We start from the raw sequence: 23,884 nt of genomic DNA on the forward strand, positions 1-23,884 counted from the left end.
CAATATAGCTTCAGCTGTAGTTGTCCCTGTAGTTGAGTCCTCGATGTGGAGACATCAATGTTCTCATGTTCTCATCTCTAGAATTCTTCTCCCTCCTCCAATGTTTGTTGTCCTCAACGCATTTCTGTCCATGGAGATGTGAAGTGACGAAAGTGGGTCAAAAAGTCATGGGCTTCTCTTGTTATGTCTTTATGGTCGACTCATCACTTCCGAAAGATGAGATTGGATTGGCCAACTTATGAGATGTCATCTGAGAGTTGGCGGCAGGGGAAAGGTGAAGAATTCTACAGCTACATTAGCAACTTTATTATTTTTGCAACTTGGACTTATTACAAATTGTTTTTTCTGCATCAAATTGTCATGTTCCACTGATTGTTTCCGTGATTTTTCTATATTATTATTTGTTGAATCCAGGGGTCACTAAAATTTACAATAAGTCTTGATACATTGTAGACACTTCTTAGTAATTTTGACGGTGGAGGTCAACTAATCGTCACTGCTAAAGAGCAGCTACAACAAAACTTTTTTAAAAGTTTATTAATCCTTTAACAGTTCATATTTTATCAATTCCTATTTAGTGTAATGGGTCAATATGGAGGGTTAGTAATGGGAACAATATACACTTGACCGGTGTTTGTTTTTGACTCCCTGGTGGTAATATTTGGAAATTGTTGTATCGCACAATATTTGGACGATATGTCATGTCGGCTGTATATGGCGGAATTATCTTTGCAGTATATTGCAGTATTATGTTGCCTGAAATTACAGAAAAGAAAGCTTTAAAATGACAAGTGGACGGCCTAGGTTTGCTTGCTGTAAATATGACGCAGACTCAACATGGTACTGCTGAACCAGATCAGCAGCCTATGGCAATCATTTGCATCAGCAGCACTGTGACATCCGGAGGTTACAACTGTGTTAAAATCTACCTTTGATTGGGTGGAAAAAACGCATAATCCTTTTTAGCCCCTTATACTGCCTTTTGTATGCCTTTCTGTTGTTTTTACTGCTTTCAGCTGAGAAGTGGGTGCACATTGTATCCAGTGCAGACAATGCTCTGTGAGCTAAACACATCGGGTGCAGCTGTACGGATCTCTCTGTAGGTTTTATATAATGTATCAGCCTCGGTTTTAGGATGTTTAGCTCACAGAGCATTGTCTACACTGGTTACAATTGTATCTAGTGGTGGACAATGCTCTGTGAGCTAAACACATCAACAGTAGCTGCACTGATCTTTTTACTGGTTTGATACTAGTTTGATATAATGTATCAGCCTAGGTTTAAGGATATTTAGCTCACAGAGCATTGTCTACACTGGTTACAATTGTATCTAGTGGTGTACAATGCTCTGTGAGCTAAACACATCAGCCAAATGCACAAATCTCTGCAGGTTTGATATAATGTATCAGCCTGGGTTTGTTTCAGGATGGTTAGCTCACAGAGCGTTGTCTATACTGGTTACAATTGTATCCAGTGTAGACCATGCTCTGTGAGCTAAACATAATTGTAATTGTATCAAGTGTAGACAATGCTCTTTGAGCTAAACATAATTGTAACTGTATCAAGTGTAGACCATGCTCTGTGAGCTAATCATAATTGTATCATGTGTAGATAATGCTCTGTGAGCTAAGTACATCAGCACCAGCTTACACACATCTATCTGCTGATGTGTATCAGTCTGGAGACGGTGATGCATAGCTCACAGAGCATGTTCTACATTGCTGAGAGCAGGTCCAGCGATGTATAGCGATAATTTAAACATGCTCCATTAACAGCAAGTACAGATTTAGAAAATGGAGAGAAATTGAATACAGAGGCCCCGATTCTTCAGTTTTCTGGAGTAATTTGCTCTTCTTTTAGAGGCGTCAGTATTTGCGCCTTATTTCCTATACATTTTGTGCCTTTTTTTACGTTACATGTCTTTTTTTAAGCCTTTTTTTCCTTCAACAACTTTTCTTATCCAATGTTTTAGACAGATTCATAAAATGCAACTTTGTTTTTACTACAGTAAATGTTGCACTTTTTTGGTGCATCTCACTTCAGTTTTACTCTCTGGAGTGAGGTTTCTGGTTGAGTTTTTGGTGCATTTTCTCCGTCTTTTTATATATTTTGCAACTTTTTGTACTGTAACAAATTGCAAAAAAAAAAATTTTAAAAAAATAAAGAGCATTTAGAAATTTTTTTTTTTTGCCAAATTCATAAATTGTGAGCGCCATTTTGAAGAATTTGGCACAAAAAAAAAATCGAATGCCACAAGACAAAAAGAAAAGTGATTTAAAAAAATGATTAATCAGGGGGCAATATGTATTAGAAAGTTGGAGAACTTTATAATTCGAGAACGTTTAAGCTGTCTGTGCTCACTTGAAACTGGAATCCCCCTTTAAATTTAGACAAGAACGCTGCTGCCCCTTTATTTTTGCGCTGGTCTCAGAATTACAAAGCTTTTCCGATATTCTGTTTGACTTACAAAATGTAGAGAAACAGCTGTCCCTTTTTTTTTTCCGGCTTGGATATTAATAACCCGATATAAAGCAGCCAGAAACCGTCTGTTGACAGTGAAAGCGCAGACGGTACCAGCTGCCTGTTTTGGACACTGGATTTAGACAATGGGCCGCTCCGCTTGTTTGGCATTTTAAAGGATCGCTTTGAAGAACTTTATCCTTTTGTAGAAGAAAGGGAGCAGCCATGCGGACGGCGTATGAATAACGAGTGTTGTTGTTTTCTCAGCGATTTTAAATAATTTAGTTTACACAGAATAATGCTGAAGAAGCATTATACGTGATAAGTGCCAAGTTGCAATATTTGAAGGGAACAATATGGATAATCCTTTACGTACAAGTATTTGTTTCTATCTGTGAGAGTCTGGCTGCAAAAAAATTGAATTCTGACATTTTGGATTCTTTAAAAGGGTTATCTCATCAGTAAATATCCCTTTAAATGAAACTTATCAGCACGATATTACTACAAAAACTAGTGGTACAGCTGTATAGGTCTTATTGCAACGATAAAAATGATACCAGTCTTGTAGCAATCCGACGTGCCAGCGCTGAGAAATCAAGCTTTGAAATAACATGCAAATTAGCCTGGAAGTGCTCTTCAAATGTATTGACACGCCCCCAATGCACTTCCCAGCAAATTTGCCTGTGACTTCAAAGCTTGATTTCTCAGCGCTGGCACATCCGATTACAACAAGACAGGTGTCATTTTTATTGTCGTACTAGGACCTTTACAGACATACCACTAGTTTAATAATACAATCGTCCTGACAGGTTTCCTTTAATAGAGGTTCAGTGCTTCAAACAACTCAGAAAACAGTTGACTTTTGCAGTGGCAGTCCGCAGTCAGATGTATAAGCTATCGGTGTGCATGCATTTATGCAGGTTTCTATGGCGCCATATGGTGTAAGAGAGAATATCTCCATAATGCAAAATCCCTTGTAACTTGATACAATTGTTTTGGCAGGTCCATTGTAGACATTCTAAAGTTCAGTAGGGTCCGTACACATCTATGGATACCTAATTTTGCTTTTGGCTACGTTCACACGATCAGGATTTCCATCCTTTTTTTTTCCTGCCCGTTTTTGGAAAACGGCAGCTAAATTCCGCAGTGAATTTGAGCTGCGTTTTCTGATCCTTTTTCTTCAGCGTTTTCCACTGCGGGTTTCCAATAGCAGTTTCCTATTGGAGCTGCTGGAAAACCGGTGCGGAATCCGCTGAAAGAATTGACATGCTACTTCTTTTTTCCGCTGGAAAATCCGCGCGGATTTTCCAGCGGAAAAACGGATCGTTAGCACAGCGGTTTTGGTTTTCCATTGGGTTACATTGTACTGTAACCAACATGGAAAACTGATCCGGATCCGCAGCTGAAAATCCGCTACGGATCCGGATCAAAATCCGGATCGTGTGAACGTAGCCTTATAGATCTCAATGATCAGTCACATTATGCAGTAGTACAACTTTATAGCAAAGCTAAATTAAAGGTATGATTTTTTAGTTTTTTCGCTGTGTAATAAAGCCACAATTTTGAGTAAAATTATAACAAAAAAACATGTATGTGCACCATTACAGTTAAAGGAAAGCACTAATTAAAGGTAGAGCAGGTACAGAACCTGAGCAAGCAGTGAAAGGCACAGGCACAAAATCACCAACATTGGTGTTGGCAATTATAATTATAATTATGGCTTATAATCTATGAGGAAATGGGGGGACACAAAGGGTAAAAAGCGCCAATCTTGTAGGGTCCATCATTGTAATAAATACGGGGATTCAAATAATTGGGCATGAACCGGTCATCATCCAATATCTATAAAAGTACGGGTACAAAGTGCCACTGAGTGCATGGAGGGAGTGGGAGCAGATGACAGGAGGGACAAGATTATGGGGAAAGGTTAGGAATGGGGAACAGGAAATAGTTTGATTAGGGAGGTGAGGGGCTAGGCCAGATTAAAGAAATGTGATTTTAGAGCAAAGTACTGCAGTGCGCAGGCGCCGGACCTCTCTGACCTTTCCGGCGCCTTCGCACTGCAGTACTTTGCTCTGCCCTCAACAGGGCAGACAAAGTACGCCTGCGCCGGAGCCGCGGCGTAAAGACCCAAAGAGGACGTCATGGAATGAAGATGGGAGGCGCCAGAGCGGACCTGAGACGCCCATCGGACCTGACCGCACCGGGACCGCCCCTGGGTGAGTATAATCTAACGTCTTTTTCTCCTCTTTCAGGTAACATCGGGGGCTTATCTACAGCATTACAGAATGCTGTAGATAAGCCCCTGATGCCGGTGAGCTTACCTCACCAGCCATTTTGGGGGTGATTCTTGATTTTGTTCTTGACTTTGACCTCCTGATACAGACCTGGTCTTCTGACTTTTCTCTGCCAACTCGCTCCACTGGCCAGCAGCCACTCAATGAATACAACTCAGGTGGCAAGCTACCGGCAGATGATTGCTCTCTCAAGAAGAACACAGCCAAACGAGCGCTCCAGTATGTGGGAGTGATATCCGAGATGGCTGCCGGCTGTACGATCAACCAAACCATCTAATGTGTATGGCAGCCTTTAAGCTCCCACCCTTCCACGTCATTATACACATTACTAGAGAAGAGCACATCTCTCGAAATTCCTTATGGGCAGATTGCCTTGAATCTGTCATCAGGTGAAATTTAATCCAGAGTAAATTCAGTTTGAATCAAAAGAGCGCCTGTTGCCTTTATTAAGCTCGGTGGTCTCTTTAGACTGCAACATATCATAAAATGAGGGGCGGAATGGGTTTAAACCCATTACTGACATATGACATTCTGGTACGTCACATGCCACCTCCCTGACTTTGATGCAGGCTCACAAGCCAAGCGGATGATGGATGAATTATTCCCGACACTTCTTCCCTGGATCTCCTTTTCTTTTCTTTTATTTTGTCTCATATGACAAATAAATCTGGGAAATGTATAAAGAAGTCTTCTGTGAATTTAATGAACTCAACCATGTTCCCTCCTCCTCCTTCTCCTCACTATTGTGACTGTTCGACAACTGGCTGCAGCAGGAGCCTCCCCCCACTGCCCTGTGCGCAGTAGGGCAATTAATTGCTGAGCCACACAGCCTTGGCTAAAAAGGGTGAAGCTACAGCCTGCGACCAACTGATCCGCAGCAGATCAACCTTTGTGTTCTCGGCAGGATTTCTCAAAGACTGACATGAATCATGTGGAAAATGCAGCAGACTAACAAACAGTGAGGGCGACTGTATTTCTGTTTTAATTTAAAATGTAATTTCTACATTTAGCATTTTTAAAAAAGCACAACATAGAAGGTTATGCACGGTTTTATGCATAGCGCTGAGCCTGAGGAGGCGGAGAAGACACAGATATTCAAATTCACGGTGTCAAGATCCGCCCCCGCGGAACCAGCTTTCTACATAGCACAGTTTATTGACCACGATTGAACAATGTCTTTAATTTATGAGAATGGATACTTTGATTTGTACCACCCCCATGTGACAACATGTGGCCCATCACCAGCCTGAGTCATGGAAAAAACAAAGATCTGTGCAGAGGATCTGATAGTTGCTGCAATCATGTGAGGACTTTGGAAAAGTATAATGTATTTTTATTACTTTTTATCCTATTTTCTCTCATTCATATGTAATGTTTTTGAGTTTGGAGAGGCCTCAGAGCATAATAAAGGTATTATCTTTGATATTGGGTTACTTTCAATCCAGACCAATTTTGCACAGATCAAATCAAATTTGCCACGTGAGATTAGCGACTCTACCAAATCTAATTTTGGGAGTTTTTTCTCATTCCTAGGAGAGAGAAGAAAGTAAATGTCGGCTGAGTCTTATCTCATGGAGGAACAAAATGATCAGGGGGTTAAAATGAAACAAGTTTGGAGTGCCCCATACAAATCAGATGGTCATTCAGTCTACCGAAATCAGCTGGTTTGGTCAACGTTTGCACAAAGCGTGTGGGAGCCCCTGAGGTGGCATCAAGTTCTACCATCCATTGCCTATGATTTAGGATGAAAGGAAAATCCTACGCAGATATTTGGCTTTTGTAGATGCCTCAAGAAATTCTCCTGCAATTAATTCGGATTTGAAAGAAAGTGAAATACTAAGTAATCCGAGGAAGCGGGCAAAGCGTATCTGACATGTACACAGCGAGAGCAAGAAGACATCGATGTGCGGGCTACAGGCTGCATTGTGCGGTAGGTCACGCTGTCGCTCCAAGCAATAAAACTGCCCGGATTATTAAGTCATTTCACGAAATGTTAGGAAACGATGTTTAAGGTGTTACAGAATGTCTGGAGGAAATATTCCATTCACACGTCGTCTTATACATCACAGTAACTATGTAATTTTACTGTCACATCTCCGCTTTCCATAACCAGAAAGTTAAAAAAAAAAAATACCGGTAATAATCGTAATTAAAAAATCAGCAATAAGCGAAATAACAGAAAGGAAACAAAACTCATTAAATTTCATTATGACAACATAAAATTAATGTTACTCCGAGCAGGTGGGTGTAGGAGGGGAATTCGTCACCTTTCCTGCGCCTCCATTACTGTAGATCAGAACAGGCACAGCGGGTCACGGTCTATTGGCGTTCAATATAACTCGCCGTAATGTGTTATTAGTGATAAAAAAGTTTTATGTATAATCTGTTTGGGCGAGATACAATAACATGGGCGTTATAGAAAATTCTTAGAAGTGGGCAATAGACGTTTACGCCGACGCTATCCCTGGTTGTACAATGGTCAATCTCTGGCTTATCGGCATCCAGTTAAAAAAAAAAGAATATAAACTCTGCATACTGTCTTGTACTGTTTTTTTCACCTACTGGCTATGGACATAAATATATGGGAAGTGGTCGGACCCGACCTTGCGGCCTAAGAGGCCCCTCTGCCATGTACAGTAAGAAGACACCAGTATTATAAGTGAGAAATTGTATGTGTGGGGACCCTGGTATTGGTTTGGCATTGAGACCCCCGAAGTTCATGCTACTTTTCTGCCATCATGTCTTGATGTAAAGGCACCACCCACGAGGAACGAAATTCACAGTTGGTGGCACCATTGTAAGAGGGTGGAAGGTGACCAAAACAGTCTGAGCATTATATTTATTTTTTGAGATCGGAACTCAGTGCACGGACTGGCCGGCGGCTCTCCCGACCTGAGTGTGACAACAGATGAAGCTGGCATGATCGGGTCAGGAGAGCTGCCGGCTAATCCATGCACTGCTTTCCGATCTCGTTCCGATTTATGTGGCCGTCTGATTGTGCCCTTAGGGTGATTTATTTTACTGAATTATTTTTTAGTCCCTCTAGGGAACTTGAATCTATTTTGATCTCCTGGCCTATACTCTGCTGCACTATTGTAGTATATACTGTAGAGAAAATGATGGTCTTGTATACACAGTGCAGAATTATTAAGCAAGTGAGTGACCATATCACCATTTATATGCAGATTTTCCACCTCCATAAACGTGAATGCTGATTGGATGAAGCAGATCAGGTGATGTGTAATGAGGGAGGTGTGGACTAATGATACAACGCCCTTTTTCAGGGTATGCAGAATTATTAGGCAGCTTGTTTTCTTTAGGCAAAATGGTCCAAAAACAAAATGTCACTGACTCTGAAGAGTTACAAATTTTTACCAGTCTTACAGAGAGTACAGGTCCTGAAATTGCTCAGATATTGAGGCGATTATAGAACCAAAAAAATTTTGTTGCAAATAGTCACCAGGGTCGTAAAAAGCGCATTGAGAAAAAAGACACCAAAGATTTGAGAAGAATCATATGTAAAGTGACCAGGAATCCATTATCCTCCAGTACCGTCATATTTGTGAGCTGCAGCCTCCTTGGTACAAGGTGTTCAGTACTCAGAGACACGGCCGAGGTGAGGAGGTTGAGCCTGACCACCACTGAGCAAGTCCATAAACGTACAAGGTGTTCAGTGCTTAGAGACATGGCCGAGGTGTGGAGGTTGAGCCTGACCACCACTGAGCAAGTCCCAGAAGTACAAGGTGTTCAGTGCTCAGAGACATGGCCAAGGTGTGGAGGTTGAACCTGACCACCACTGAGCAAGTCCCAGAAGTACAAGGTGTTCAGTGCTCAGAGACATAGCTGAGTTGTGGAGGTTGAGCCTGACCACCACTGAGCAAGTTCCTGAAGTACAAGGTGTTCAGTGCTCAGAGACATGGCCAAGGTGTGGAGGTTGAACCTGACCACCACTGAGCAAGTCCCAGAAGTACAAGGTGTTCATTGCTCAGAGACATGGCCGAGGTGTGGATGTTGAGCCTGACCACCACTGAACAAGTCCCAGAAGTAAAAGGTGTTCAGTACTCAGAGTCATGGCCGAGGTGTGGAGGTTGAGTCTGACCACCACTGAGCAAGTCCCAGAAGTACAAGGTGTTCAGTGCTCAGAGACATGGCCGAGGTAAGGAAGCTGAGCCCTACCACCACTGAGCAAGACACAAAAGTGTAAACGTCAAAACTGGGCCAAGAAATGTCTGAATACAGATTGTTCATAGGTTTTATGTACTGATGAGATAAGAGCAACTCCCAGTCTTTAGAAAACACTTTCTTCTAGCAGTGGTACATGAAAAAGTCTGCTGCTTTCAAGAGAACCAGGATTGTTCAGGCTGCATCAAACTCTCCACTGCTCGGAACCAGGAAATGCCTGATGAAAGGATAATGACCAAGCCCCTTCCTCTCCGGACCTAAACCCTACTGACAACTTTTGGACCCTTCATAAATTAGAAATTTATGGTGAAGGAGAACTGTCACCTCTCTGATCAATGTCTAGGACTGTGGTTGATGCTGCCCAAAAAGTTGATCATCAACAAACTCTATGGATGGAGCTTATGACTGTTATGGAAAAGAAGGGCGGCCATATTGGTCAATAAGATTTTTGGTGCAATTTTAAGGAATGTATTTTGTATACTGACGTTTTTTGGTTCTTATTATCATTATAACTGATTAAAATAAATAATTGGGAAGGAAAATTTACATTTTTCCTTAGTTGTCCAATAATTCTTCACACAAAGATGTTCTCCTAAGAACGATAACAATGCACTTTTAATTTCGTAAACTTTCAGGTTTATTACATTTTTGGAGTGACCGACAGCGCTGGAGATGTTCAACAATAAAATTAATGATTAAAAATACAAATTTCCTAATAAGGCCAAGTCTATGGTATCGAGGGGTTAGACAACAGCAACTGGAGTTTTGCTCCGGTTGACGCTGTTAGTGGCCGATACCGGCTGGATAATGTTACGTGGTGGACTTAAGTCCTGAGTCCTCTTCATTTACAGGTTATTACCCCATCCTGATTGTATCATGGGTGTAGTGGGCCCCAGGACCAGTCTTCTGGTTCTTCTCATTGCTATGACACAAGCCTGAAACATATAGAAGCATAAGACACTTATAACAGGTGGTAAGATTGGGAAAACAGTCCAGGTCAGGGGTGATATGAGCTAAGCAGGAGCGTTGGAGCCTTTCATGCTCCGCTGATTTTCTTTTCTATGTTGCATCGTCTATGAGCAGATGAGTCGGAGGAAAGTGAAGGGTCCTGGGTCTCTGCGGACATCATGCTCCCTGCTTTCTGATTGCTGTAGACATTTGCACACCTACACTCCACCAGGTACCAGACAGAGCCAAGCGGTGCGGCAGATGAACCCCTGAAGACTCCTGCTGTAATCCTGGGATCTATGATTGATCTCTGCCCCCTTCCACGTGCCTCTCAATGTGGACTGCAGAAACTTTACTGCCAAAACTGTTTGACAAAACTTCTAACATGTTAAGTCTAGAATTTTTTTTTCTTTTATTGAAATCCCAGGATTGCAAAAATGGCACAAATAACGTCTTCTAAATACTGATATTCTCAAAAAAAAAATGAAGGACTAGAACGGAGTTGGTCCAAATTTGCAAACATTTGCATTTGACAAATTAGGCGAAAACATCTGGAATGGCTAAAATCCATGAATTAAGTGCAAAACTAGACAAAAAAACAAGGAGAATGATGAATCGGGATCATAATGGCTTCCTAGAAGGTGGGAAAATTCAGCATGTGGTGGGCTTGACTAATGTTTATGAGAATGAGTTGAGTTTGAGCCACTACTTCCAGAATTTTGCAGAAAATCAAGGATGGATACATCTGAATAATGGGGTCCACCATCTTGGCGGGAAGAATAGAGATGCATGCTCCATTAAATAGGACAGCATCTGCAGTGGGGGCTCCCGATACAAATGTGGCCTTACGGATCTTTTCTATGAATTTGATGCTATGTGTTGGATTCCAGATATTGGAACCATTTGCACAACATGTGTTCCACAGATTCTCGCTTGCTGCCAATATTCCGTTCCCTGTGGGTGTAGATGGGAAATGGTATTTGCATTTTATGGCCTCTTTTAGCTTTCATTACATAGGAAATTGGTGTTCGGGGATGTTCTCCGAGATCAGCAGAGTAAAACAGCTGAACGCTGGGATGAAAAGTTCACAATGTTTGAATGCCATTTCCGAGCCAATATTCCTCTAGACAAACTTACGATCAAGTTAAAGTTGTGATTTTTGGAGAAGTAGAAAAACAAAAAAAGATGGCAGGAAAAAAAGTAAAAAAATTGAAAAAAATCTTTAATTCTTTATTTTCCCTACCCATTTTCACACCAATTTTATTAATATGGCAGTAATTGGGAATGCTGTATCCATTATCAAGTGTTGTCACCCCAATGGGCCATCAATTTCCCCCCAACGTTCACACATCCATTTGGCATGTCCTAGTGGTGGCCTTCTTCTCTCGACAGCACAGTGACCCATAGAGTTTTAATAACAGGTCGGTGAGACTCAGAAGGCGCCCTATTCTCAACCGATTTGAGGATCATACTTGGCCATTGGAATCTGCAAAAAAAAAAGGAATGTGAAAAAATCTGTTGCAACTGGGACGACACCTAAGAAAAAAAATTGCTCTTGGATGTGAGAATGTCGACTATGATTTTTTTGGGGGGAATTTAGTCTGACAAAGTTGGAGTACGCCTCAACACATCAACTCAATGCAATTACTACACATTCTGCGGGGGTGAATGAATCCGTTAGTGCGGCTCCGACTGTGCCCATTATTCTGCACTCAGTATAAGACGCCATTTATCTCCATTTTCAGTTCTTAGAAATCTCGATTTAATATCCTGCCTTGGTAAAAGCATCGATCAACCAATTTAAAGCTAATATTACAAATCTCACAATTACGTTACTGTCTAGGTGCGATATAAAAATTGAGAAGACCCAACTTTCATTAATATAATATATTATCACTACTACATATACTTCGGTCTCGTGAGTCTACTCCTGAGACGAAAAGAGAATCTGTATTCTACAAAAAGCCATTATCCAGATATTAAAGGAGTTGTACAGGATTAGAAAATCATGTCTATTTTCATTATAGAGCAGCGCCCCTCCTGCCCACAGGTTGTGTGTGGTATTACAACTCAGCTCTAGTCACTACAGTATATCTGGGCTGCAATGCCAGACATGTACAGGTGGGGCGCTGTTTCTTCTGTACAACTAGTTTAACCTATTCTTAAAGGAAATCTATATTATTTTTAATAATTAAAATACTCAGAATATTTTTTCCAATCTGTCTGTATTTTATAATTATATATATATATTTTTTTATTACTTTCTGCACATCAGTATGGTCTCTGAGCATTTATGTTAAGTCTTCCCTAGTGAGATGGATTTATGAAGCCTTTCGCCATGATGAGCAGTTGTAGTGCGGCCCGGACATGTGATGCTGGTGCAGTGGAATCACCATGGAGGATGTAGAGACTGGATGGCAACTTAGAAATGTAGAGTAAGAAACCAAGAGGGAGGGATAGACATAGTGACATGTCAAAGCCGTAATACAGCAGAATGGAATGATGGTGACAAATCAAAGTCCGAAGGATGTAGCAGATTGGAACAGTGGAGCAAAATGGAATACGGTAAGTCTGATGCAGCAGAGTATAACGATGTAGCAAACTGTACTGTACTTGATAGGTAGCAAAGTGATCTGATGCAGCATATCCCAGCGGATGTAGCAGAGCTAGGTGGATCAGGAAGCACCTTTGTAGCAGAGTGGCACGTGGTAGCATAACCTTTCAGTTATAACAGAGCCGGTCGTGCCAGAAGACACCTAAATGGTAGGTTAGTTAAGCCGATAGGTTAGCTGCGACATTGACTCTAATTACAATGCCTTGAAAAAGTATTCATACCCTGTGAACTTTTCAACATTTTTCACGTGACGCCCAGAAACTGAAATGTATTTTGGGGATTTTCTGTGATACCCACACTAAGAGCAAATACTTGTGACATGTAATGGAAATGATACAAGGTTTTCTAAATATTTAAAAAAATATAAATCTGAAAATTGTGACGTGCTTTTGTGTTCAGTCCCCCTGTAGTCTGATGCCCCTAAATAAAATCCTGAGTGACCAATTAGACATAATTAGGACATTGAGTCCACCTGTGTGTCATTTCTTCTCAGTATAACTACAGCTGTTCCGTGAAGGCCTCAAAGGTTTGTGTGAGAATATTAGGGATCAAACATCATGAAAACAAAGGAGCCCACCAGATAGGTCAGGGATAAGGTTGTGGAGGAGAAGAAAGCAGGGTTAGGTTGTAAAAAAAAATATAGCCCAAGCTCTGAGCATCTCATAGAGCACTGATCAATCATCCCAAAATGGAAGGAGTATGACACAACTCCAAACTTACACAAACATGGTTGTCCACCTAAACTGACCTCCCAAGGTAGGAGAACGCTAATTAGAGAAGCAGCCAAGAGGCCCATGGTCACTGAAGGAGCTGCAGAGATTGACATTTCAAGTGGGAGAATTTGTCCACAAGACAACTATTAATCGTGAACTCCACAAATCTGGCCTTTATGGAAGAGTGGCAAGAAGAAAGGCATTTTTGAAAGCAGTTTGCAAAAAGCCATATAGAGGACACAGCAAGCATGTGCAAGAAGGTGAAGAGGGAGCCAGCTGCAGCAGAGGAAGGACAAAAAGCTTGAGAATGGAGTTGGGACATGGGAGTAACAATTTGGAGATATACTCTACATCAGTCATATGGACCATAGGCAGCAATAGTCTGAAGATGTTAATTGAAAGTGTTGTGGGAGTGCTCCATGACCTGTGCAGAGGTCCTGCTGCAGCAAAGCGGAGAATGTGAGATGCACAATCGCTTACTCTCTGTCATTAGAATCCTGTCTCTGAGGATAATGAGATAACTGCTGAAAAGTGATCTCTACAGAGCATGAAGTGACTACTTCTGCTGTGCAGCCCAGTGACAGGCGGCAGCTGCTGGGGATTGTAAAGAACAGCTTGCAATTTTGCATTTGAGCTGCCGAAGTGCAAAAAAATAAATATAGCCCCACTAGAGTACATGAGCGATTAGTTTCGTGCCTACAAGTGGCAGATTCGGACCCACAGTACCTTGAAAATTTACCAAATTAATCTAGTGTCTGTCAGGACATATTAAGAGTTGTAGTTTTCACAACAATTGGAAAGACGCAGATCGGAGGCCAAGATCTGCCGCACCCGCTGCAGCCACCACCATAAAGCCACCACCATGGCACAGTGCACAGTCCTGGATTCCTATAGAGTATATTTCTCTTTCTAGGGAAACTCTGCACACATTTTTTTTTCTTTTTGAAAGGTGAAGTTTAAGGTGACATCTAATTTCATGTAATCAGCTAAACATGAAAAACCGAGTTGAAAAATGCCCTGCAGCCAAAGCAAACCTGCTAAGCATACACTGTAAGCATACACCTGCACATTTTTTACATACTTGACTTTTCCCGTAGGACATTGTACATGATGGTGATGGAAAGCGTGTAAGCGGCACCGAGGAAACCCACCAAGGGTCAAATAGAATCACCTTCTCTAAGTACAAATCCATAGTGATGGGCGAGTGTGCTTGGCATCGGGGTGCTCGATCAAGTATTGAGCGGTGCCTGGTATTGTGTGGTGCTCGAGTGCTCGGGTCCCCATGAGAAGCTCATTTGAATCATCTGAGCCACGCGCCGCTCTGAAGCGGGGTCTTCCCCTGCCGGGAGCTTAGCGACTCCTCTGTCTGCCGGACGCTTTGTGAGCTGCAGAACTCTAGGAGAGAGAGACAGAGAGACAGAGAGAGACAGAGAGAGACAGAGAGACCGTCCTCCAGAAAAATGCTCGAGTTTCACATTCACTTCCATTATGCTCCCTACAAGCATCAAACGTGGCTAATTCGAGTACCGAGCACTCGAGCATTTTAGTGCTCGATCATCAACTACAAATCAAATGTCAAAATAAGAAAAAATAAAGAAAGAAATTAAAAAATGAAAACATATAAAGGGAGAAGGACCAGGAGGTTCAGCTTCATACTTTCCTATGGAAGGAGATGGTCATTGGTGAAGGTTCAAGAGAGCAAATGCTGAAGTTACAGAAGTCCCTCAGTACTAAAACATTGATGACCCTTCCAATAGGTGACTGGTAAAGTGTATCCACCGGTAGAGGGAAGACACCTGGTGGACCATTTAGTATAATGATTGGTTTCCCAAAAACTACACTGGAAATAGACAATGATTACACTACATCTGATCCTTCGTACCCAATCGCAGATCTTGGAAGTGACTTATGGACTCTGTTAATTTAATATGGCCGGCTACTGGGGTTTACCCAATGTTTAAATCATTTTGAAGGTGAGAATGCTGCAAAAGGTAACCGATCGGCCAACTGAACTCCTGATGGAGTCCTTGAACTGTTATGTCTGCTAAGGTAGATTGTTGAAGGTCTAGGTATGCAGTTCTAATGCAGCACAGACATGTGGCACTGGTGCAGCAGGGAGATTTGTAGGAACAACGGTGGCAGATGAGGAAGCACGACAACTACTTTATGACAACTAGAGTAGCAGAGTTGTAATCTGAAATGGAGCAGAGTTGGAGTAATGGTAACTGGTCTAGTGGACTAAGTACAAAGATGAAGCGCAGTTGACTCAATGATGCAATTAAAGTAAATTTGCAGCAAAATTCAATATAGCTGAGATGTCGTTGCGATGTATCAGTGCTAAGTTTGCAGGGGAGTTTAATATGGAAAAACTGGCACAGCGATAGTAGAGTTGTGCTCAGTGATGAAGAACCAGTGTTGTAGAGCTGAGTTTGTAACAGAGTTTAAAAAGCAGAGCTGGCCTGGCAATTTAGCAGTGTTACCTAGAAATATGAGAAAGGAGTAGCAGAGCTGCATTTGTCATAGAGTTCAATACAAATGTTGGCAAAAAGTCTACAGTAGTAGCGTGAATGCCAACTACCTGAATACTCAAGGCAATGTCCGGCCACCTGGGCTGGACTATATGGCCCAAGAGATTTATGTCACAGGAGTGCATTGGGTTGCTTAAGGCTGAATGAAAAGGAGGACTCAGTGCCTGGCATTGAAGCCAGGACAGGTGAATAATTGAATAAGTGTGAACACAGCCTAATATCTACTCGTATATCCAAGGAAATAGATAATGGCAAGAAAATGTGCTTATTGTGCTAAACATGCAGTAGTTCATTAGACAGACCCCACTGTCATTCCGATCCAAATGGCTGCTTACTTTTGTCTGAGAAGAACTACTCTGCATATGACGCGCCCACAGGGCAGTAGGGAACTCGGTACGGGTCCTGTGTTCAGAGGGGGATGTGACGGTGGCTGAGACCCGGTCCGTGGCCCTGGGCATCAACGTTAAAAGGAAGGTCTTTAAAGGGAATAAAGTTTATGTTCATGACACAACCTGTGGTATTGGGTCAGTGGGGACCGACGCTGCTTTAAGGGGTCCTCTGGGGTGATGTTATGGCAGCTAGATGGTATACCTTCCCACAGGTGAAGTATGTCTCAGGGCTCCCGGTGTGTAGATGGAAGATGGTGAATGGCGCAGTAAATAATGAGGACACAGGTTTGCAGTCTCTTTACCTTGTTTACTGTAGTCCTCAGGCAGCCACAGTCCAGGGCACCAGATCACAGGGCAGGCAGGGTCCGGCTGGCTTGGAGGCAAGTTAGGAGTCCCCTTATGCAGGTGGAAATCAAAGCCTTCCTCTTGCGCTGTGGTGTTGCAGTCCCTTACTGCCTATGGCTTCAGATAAGGTCCTCACAGATGTTCTCTTTCTCTCTGTCCCCCATATAGGATAGGACATAACCCGTATGACCGGTGACTTGAGTCTGTTTATAGGGACTCTAGCACGCCCCGGGCTCTAAAGGTGTCACCGTGTCTCCTGGGTATTAGGGCAGACAGGTAACGTGAAGTTCAGCTGTCCTGCCGGTCTCTGATGTAAGTCGTAGAGGGCCTTACAACCTCAGTGTTCTGGCTACCGGTCTCTGCGCCTCAGAAGGAGGCAGCCTGCTCATGGCTGGTCTCCCACTGGTATCCTCTCCTGTGCTTTGCTCTCCTACACACTCACTGCAATCTATTCAGCTTTCTGTATATCTCTTTCCAGGAGCTGCAGCACTGTGGCTACACAGCTCCGTAAACCCTCTTCTGCCTCAGACTGATCTAGTCTGTCTCCTGGCAAGAACTATTCTAACGTTTCACTCCAAACTACCTTAAATATGGGGAGTCACCTAGTAAATAGGATCAAAATCTCCCCCTGGTGGCCTGGAATGTGAATGTGTTGCAAGCTTGTGTTTACCTGGTGACAGTTATCCCTTCTTGCCTCCAAACGTAACATCACTCTCCCCATAAGGAAAGCAATGCTACTGTGACGACCAGGACCCTGGGGCGCCACACATACACAGACTTTTAAGACTTCTAAGCCAGCTTAGTGGCCCCCCAAGAGAGAAAAAGTGACCCCTAGACCCAGAGCATGCTCCACAGGAGATCTTGGCTCTGTGTTCCTCCTCCTTGATCTCTGCTGTGAGCAGAGCAGTCTGTGGAGGGTTTGGATGCCTTTTTCCAAACCTATTGCTCTATTCTGAAGATTCTGAGAATGAGAAGGCAAAAATAAATGCCCCCCCAGGGAAATGGAAAGATCATAATATTATGGGTCATCTTTCACCCTTATACAGGGAAGTGACTTTTGCTGCAGGGCGTCTGTAGGGTCACAAATCCAGGAGTAGCGGCCAAATAACAGGTCACAGTTAATGATGATGGAGTGAGGTCATACACAGAAGTAAGAAGATAGACATCAAAGCACAGGAAGAGGAAGGAAGCGGTCAGGAGTCAGCCAAGGTCAATATCCAGAGAAGTAAAGAAGTCCCCAAATGCGACAGTGCAGAATTAAGCCATAGGAACATCAGAATACACAATATCAACCAGAACCAACTAGTAGCACTATCAAATAATAGATCATCAATATCAGGTGGGTGGTGGTCTGGTACCCCTCAGTCAGGCCTAGTTGAATGGAACTTCCCTTAATATATACTGCTACAGATAAAGGAAAGTCAATGCCAAGTATTTTTAAAAATGTTTTTCACCTTTAATAAACATTCAAAATTTAATAAAAATCTTTTCAAATGGAGATACAGGTATAATATAGGCAAAAACACCAGGTGTGCAATATTGTTAATAGAAAGAGTACAAATACAGGTTACTTTGTCATAAAGAGGTCAAATCTCATTTAGTATTCAAATTCCTTGATTCAAATCTCACAGGGTAAATAACATGATTGTAAGCTGGATTACTGCTTACATTAGGTAAATGCACATATGATATACATTAATACGCTAACTAAAATGCTAGATGAGTATTACAAAGTGCTTAGCGCTTGATGTCATATCAGTACATTTCATGTTTGCTTCTTCTTCCCCCCCCAAGAAGAAGCAAATGCGAAATGCGCTTCGTGGCCCATGACTACATCTTAGGTTGTGAACTTTAAACTTTTCTTTACTTTTTTCATTTATTGATGATACATGTATCAGTAGGTAACAAACTTTAATCCTTATCGGTCCCCTCTCCCACCCAGGCCAGTGGGAAGTGTAAAGGATTATACTAACCAGACAAACAAGGGAAGATGGACAGGGATAAATGAAAATAACAATCATAGAATATATACTTACCAAATAGCAGAGTGGAACACAGGGAGTTAAAGGAAGGGGAAACCAAATAGGAGAGGTTGAGGATGTACACACAAACAAAACTTCAAGCAGCAATCTCCTGAACAACACACCAAAGGCCTCCTACATCCACGAATAACACCTCCAACTCCTGAGCCAGGCAGTAAGATCTAACACTGGCAATTCCTAAGTGCCAGTGTTGAACATACGGTATATAGCAGAAGGGAGAGGCCAACACTGAACAGCTGAGACAATCCAAGCGGGAAAAGCTCTGGGAGCTTCACTTGAACAGATTAACCCTTGCACTGCCGGCAAGGAAAAAATCTGCATTGTATAATAAAATGGTGAAATACTTCTAATCAGTGCAGGAGTTTGTAAAACCAGATGCCGCAATCTTCCGGACCCTCGTGAAAAAATGTCTCCATCTTCTCCATTGTGAAAATCGAACCATACTCGAATAGTGCAGTCAAATTTTTTTTTCAGTAACGTGCATGGCAGAGTGCTTTCCAGACACCGGATGCAACTTGAGCACTCTGCAATTTTTTTCCTCGGACATGTGCACAGCCCCATAAAATAACATTGGTCCGAGTGCAATCGGCTCACACTTGGACTGGAAATACTGTTATGTGCACAAGGAAAAGCCCTTAATATCTAAGACCTGAACATCCACTGAAAGCTTTTAGTCTTTATACAAATGATCTATAAAGCTCAGTCAGTGCATACAGTTTTTTAATATGATATTTTTACCATTTTTATCATTTATTTTCGCAGCCAATGAATGAAAACTCTTGTTTCTCCATTCGGAGGCAGTAGCCCTGCACAAAGCTCATCCTGCTCGCAGCACAATCGCATCCTCTCAAGAAGAAGTTGTAGCAGCTCGTGATGTATAAATCCAGAATCTAGCAGCTGTTTAATACTTTAATACTTTTTACTCCAAATTTCTTAAAAAACAAACACTTAACAGGTTTACAGATCTTGCCAAGATTTTTAGATCAGCTTTCGGTGTCACTGTCCTTTAGCGCATCCAGGACTTTTTTTTAGCTGACGTCGCATGCTCCATTGTCTGTCAGTGAGGCATCTCCTGCAGGGAATGAAGACTTCATTGGTGTCTAACACACCAGTTATAGAGCTGACGTCGGCAATTATCACCTCAGGACCTTTCTGAGACCTTTACACATTCCCACTTGTCAGGTCTCTGTGATGACAGCCTGAAATTATCCTTGCACTCACATCCACGTTGGCCGCCCACCCGGGGCCCCTCATAGAACTGTGACGTATTTATACACACACGGGTCTTCCGTAAAAGAGAGAGGTTTTAAAATTAGTAAGCAATTTATTTTATTTTTTTTAGTTATAAAAATTAGTTTGCTGGAAATAAAACCCCTCCAACATGCATATCACAGGACCTCATGGCTCCACGCATTGTGCGTAGTACAGATATAGTATCCAGAGACCTTCATGGGGCACAATAACAGCGCTCCTCTTGCTGCCCCACATAATAATGCCACCACTGTGCCCCCCCCACATAATGCCTCCACTGGGCCCCCCACATAGTAATAATGCCTCCACTGTGCACCTACATAATAATGCCACCACTGTACCCCACATAATAATGCCTCCACTGTGCCCCCCACATACTAATGCCTCCACTGTTCCCCCCACATAATAATGCCAACACTGTGCCCCCACATAATAATGCCTCAACTGTGTCCCCCACATAGTAATAATGTCTCCACTGTGCCCCCACATAATAATGCTACCACTGTGCCCCCCACATAATAGTAATGCCTCCACTGTGCCCCCACATAGTAATAATGCCTCCTCTGTGCCCCACATAATAATGCCTCCACTGTGCCCCCACATAATACTGCCTCTACAGTGCCCCTCACATAGTAATAATGCCTCCACTGTGCCCCCACATAGTAATGATGCCACCACTGTGCCCCGCATAATAAGTCCTCCACTGTGCCCCCACATAGTAACAATGCCTCCACTGTGCCCCCACATAATATTGCCACCATTGTGCCCCACATAATACTGCCTCCACTGTGCCCCGCACATAGTAATAATGCCTCCACTATGCCCCCCACATAATATTGCCACCATTGTGCCCCACATAATAATCCCTCCACTGTGCCCCCCACATAATAATAATGCATCCACTGTGCCCCCCACATAGTAATAATGCCTCCACTGTGCCCCCCACATAATAATGCCTCCACTGTGCCCCCACATAATAATGCCACCACTGAGCCCCATATAATAATGCCACCACTGTGCCCCTTACTTGGTAAAATGCCCTCTAGATGGTAAAATTGCCCCCTAGAAAATATTAATGCACTGTGCAAGTGTAACACCCCAGGTTCCTGTTTTGTTTACAGTGGCATTGCTTTCCTCATGGGGAGAGTGATGTCATGCTTGGAAGCGATGAAGGATCTCTTTTATCAGGTAATCACAGACATGCAACATGTTCATACTCCAGGCCAGAAGGGGGAGCTCTGATCCAGTTTGTGTGTGGCTCCCCTAGATATATTCTGGTCTGGAGGGAAAGTTAGTCAGTTCCTGTCAGAGAGACAGAGGAGAAGGAAGCAGAGGGGCCGTGCAGCCACGAGAAGTGCTGCAGCTCTAAGGAAAGAGATAGAAAAGAAAGCAGAACTGATTGTAGAGAGTGTGAAGGAGAAACAAAGCACAGGAGAGTAAAGAACTAGGGGAGAATAGCTGTGACTGGGCTACCTCCCTACTGAGCGCAGATACCGGTAGCCGGAAGACCGAGGTTGTGCAGGATTCTTCATCTCACAGCAGAAACCGGAGGGACAGCTGATTGCAAGTTACCTGTCCACCACACACCTGAAGACACAGTAAAACAATAGAGCCTGGGTCGTGATAGAGATCCTATAAAGATGCTCGAGTTACCTGTCATACAGGTATTGTCCTACCTAAAGGGGGACAGAGAGAACATGTGAGGACCTTGTGTGAGGCCTAAGGCAGCGAGGGACTTCATCACAGTGCTAAAAGGAAGGCTTCCAACCCCACCTGGTAAGGGGGTTTCTAGATTCCATTCCAAGCCGGCTGGACCATCAACACCTGTGATTCAGTACCCTAGACTACGGCTGCCTGAACCTTCAGTAAAAAGGTAAAGAGACTGCAACCCTGTGTCCTCCGTTTCTTTCTACACCACCTGTCCCCACTACACTGGGAGCCCTGGGGACCCTTCTTCACCTGTGGAAAGCCATACCATCTTAGCTGCCATAACAACACCCCAGCGGACCTATTTAAGCAGCGTCGGTCACCACTGACTGAGAACCACAGGTGGTGTCACGAACAAACTTTATTCACAAAATCCCTTTAAAGACTAGTGTTGAGCGATACCGTCCGATATTTGAAAGTATCGGTATCGGATTGGATTGGCCAATATCCCAAAAATATCGGATATCGCCGATACCGATACCCGATACCAATACAAGTCAATGGGACACAAATATCGGAACGTAATAGGGAGCAATCCTGGATGGTTCCCAGGGTGTGAAGGAGAGGAAACTCTCCTTCAGGCCCTGGGATCCATATTCATGTAAAAAATAAAGAATAAAAATAAAAAATATGGATATACTCACCCTCGGACGGCCCCTGGCTGTCACCACTGCAAGCGTCTGCCTCCGTTCCTAAGAATGCAGAGTGAAGGACCTTCGATGACGTCGCGGTCACGTGAGCGGTCACATGAGCGGTCACGCGACCAATCACAAGACCGCGACGTCATCGCAGGTCCTACACTCACTGCATTCTTAGGAACGGAGGCTGCCGGTTGCACCGCTGAGAGCCAGGGGCCGTCGGTGGGTGAGTATATCCATATTTTTTATTTTTATTCTTTATTTTTTACATGAATATGGATCCCGATTCCGATTTCCGATAACGCAAAAATATCGGAACTCGGTATCGGCATTCCGATACAGCGAATATCGGCCGATACCCGATATTTGCAGTATCGGAATGCTCAACACTATTAAAGACTTTTCCCTTAACATGGGCACCCAGGGCCACAGACTGGGTCGTTACCGCCGTGACACATCCCTTTAAGTACCGGACCTGGTACCGAGTACTCCTTGGCCCTGGCGGGTGTTTCACAAGTGCTCTAGAAAACAGTGCCCACATTATGCTCCTAGAATGTAATAATGCTCCATGTGCACCTTAGATGGTCACTGTAGTCTTAGTGCCCCTATAAGGCCGGAGACACACTGGTGCGAGAGACGGCCGAGTCTCGCTGGTTAAAAGCAAGCTGTGGCACCTGCATTCCGGAGCGGAGCGTGCAGCTCCATGTATTGCTATGGAGCCGCACGCTCCGCTCCGGAGTGCAGGTGCCACAGCTTGCTTTTAACCAGCGAGACTCGGCCGTCTCTCGCACCAGTGTGTCTCCGGCCTAACAATAATACTTAAGTCCCCACTTAACTTTTAAAGAGGTTTTCTGCTACTGACTTAACTACCTTTCATTAGTCCTATCTCTTCCTGGCTAACACTTTTCTTATATACTTTTATTACCAGCCCTGCTCCTGTAGTCTTACCTCTCTGTGGGTCATATACAGTATCCTTCTGTACTGATTCTGGCTCTGCGTCACTGGTGAAGCTACGTCTCGGTGAGTGACAACATTCTGGGAACGCATGCTTAGATCAGACTTCACTCTCCTCACTACTTGGAAACGGCACTTCAAAGCATCAGCATACTCATATGGCACCAGGCATGACCGAGCTCACAAGTGCGTCCCTTCAGCTGACAAGCCCTGCGATATACTTTCTAATTATCAGCACATCGCAGGGCTTGTCAGCTGAACGGATGGAACTTCAAAGCAGCACCCAAACAGAGAGGAGAGTGAAGTCTGATCTGAGTATCTCGTTAGCTTCCTGCACACACAATGCCTTGTTCATGAACCCAAAGGCTGCTTCTGGGCCTGGTGTCCGCAACTGGAAAACCCTGTCGATTGCTCAGGGCCACTGCTCCTCAGGATAGCATTTGACCCAGATTTTCACTGGTGACATACGCCATACTTGAACGGTTGTAGGTTAGCTCTGATTGCACCAGTTTATCCCCTTAGATGCTGCGGTCAATTATTACAGTGACATTAAATTGGATAAACATGGGCATAAAGTGATTGCGAAGTGCTGATGATTCATATTGTACAAATGAGCATGTGATCGCAGGTCCATGTCCACTTGGGAGACTAACACAATGGGGGGAACAAATGAAAAATAGAACAAATGTTTACATTTCATATCACTTTCCATTTCCTGGAACATAAAAATAATCTAAAGAGCAGAATCGCTGTGTTTGGTTTTGTCGACTCACGAACGAAAAATTCAATGAAAATAGACCGAAAGGTTGTTCGTAT

General features: G+C 43.2%; 1 protein-coding gene across 1 annotated transcript in view; it reads left to right on the top strand.

The window, feature by feature from the left end:
- Positions 1-23,884, top strand: part of ADAMTS12 (ADAM metallopeptidase with thrombospondin type 1 motif 12) — a 510,507-nt gene that overhangs the window by 36,301 nt on the left and 450,322 nt on the right. The window lies entirely within an intron of this gene.

Source organism: Ranitomeya variabilis, chromosome 1 (genome assembly GCF_051348905.1).
Source record: "Ranitomeya variabilis isolate aRanVar5 chromosome 1, aRanVar5.hap1, whole genome shotgun sequence".
Taxonomy (NCBI): Eukaryota; Metazoa; Chordata; class Amphibia; order Anura; family Dendrobatidae; genus Ranitomeya; species Ranitomeya variabilis.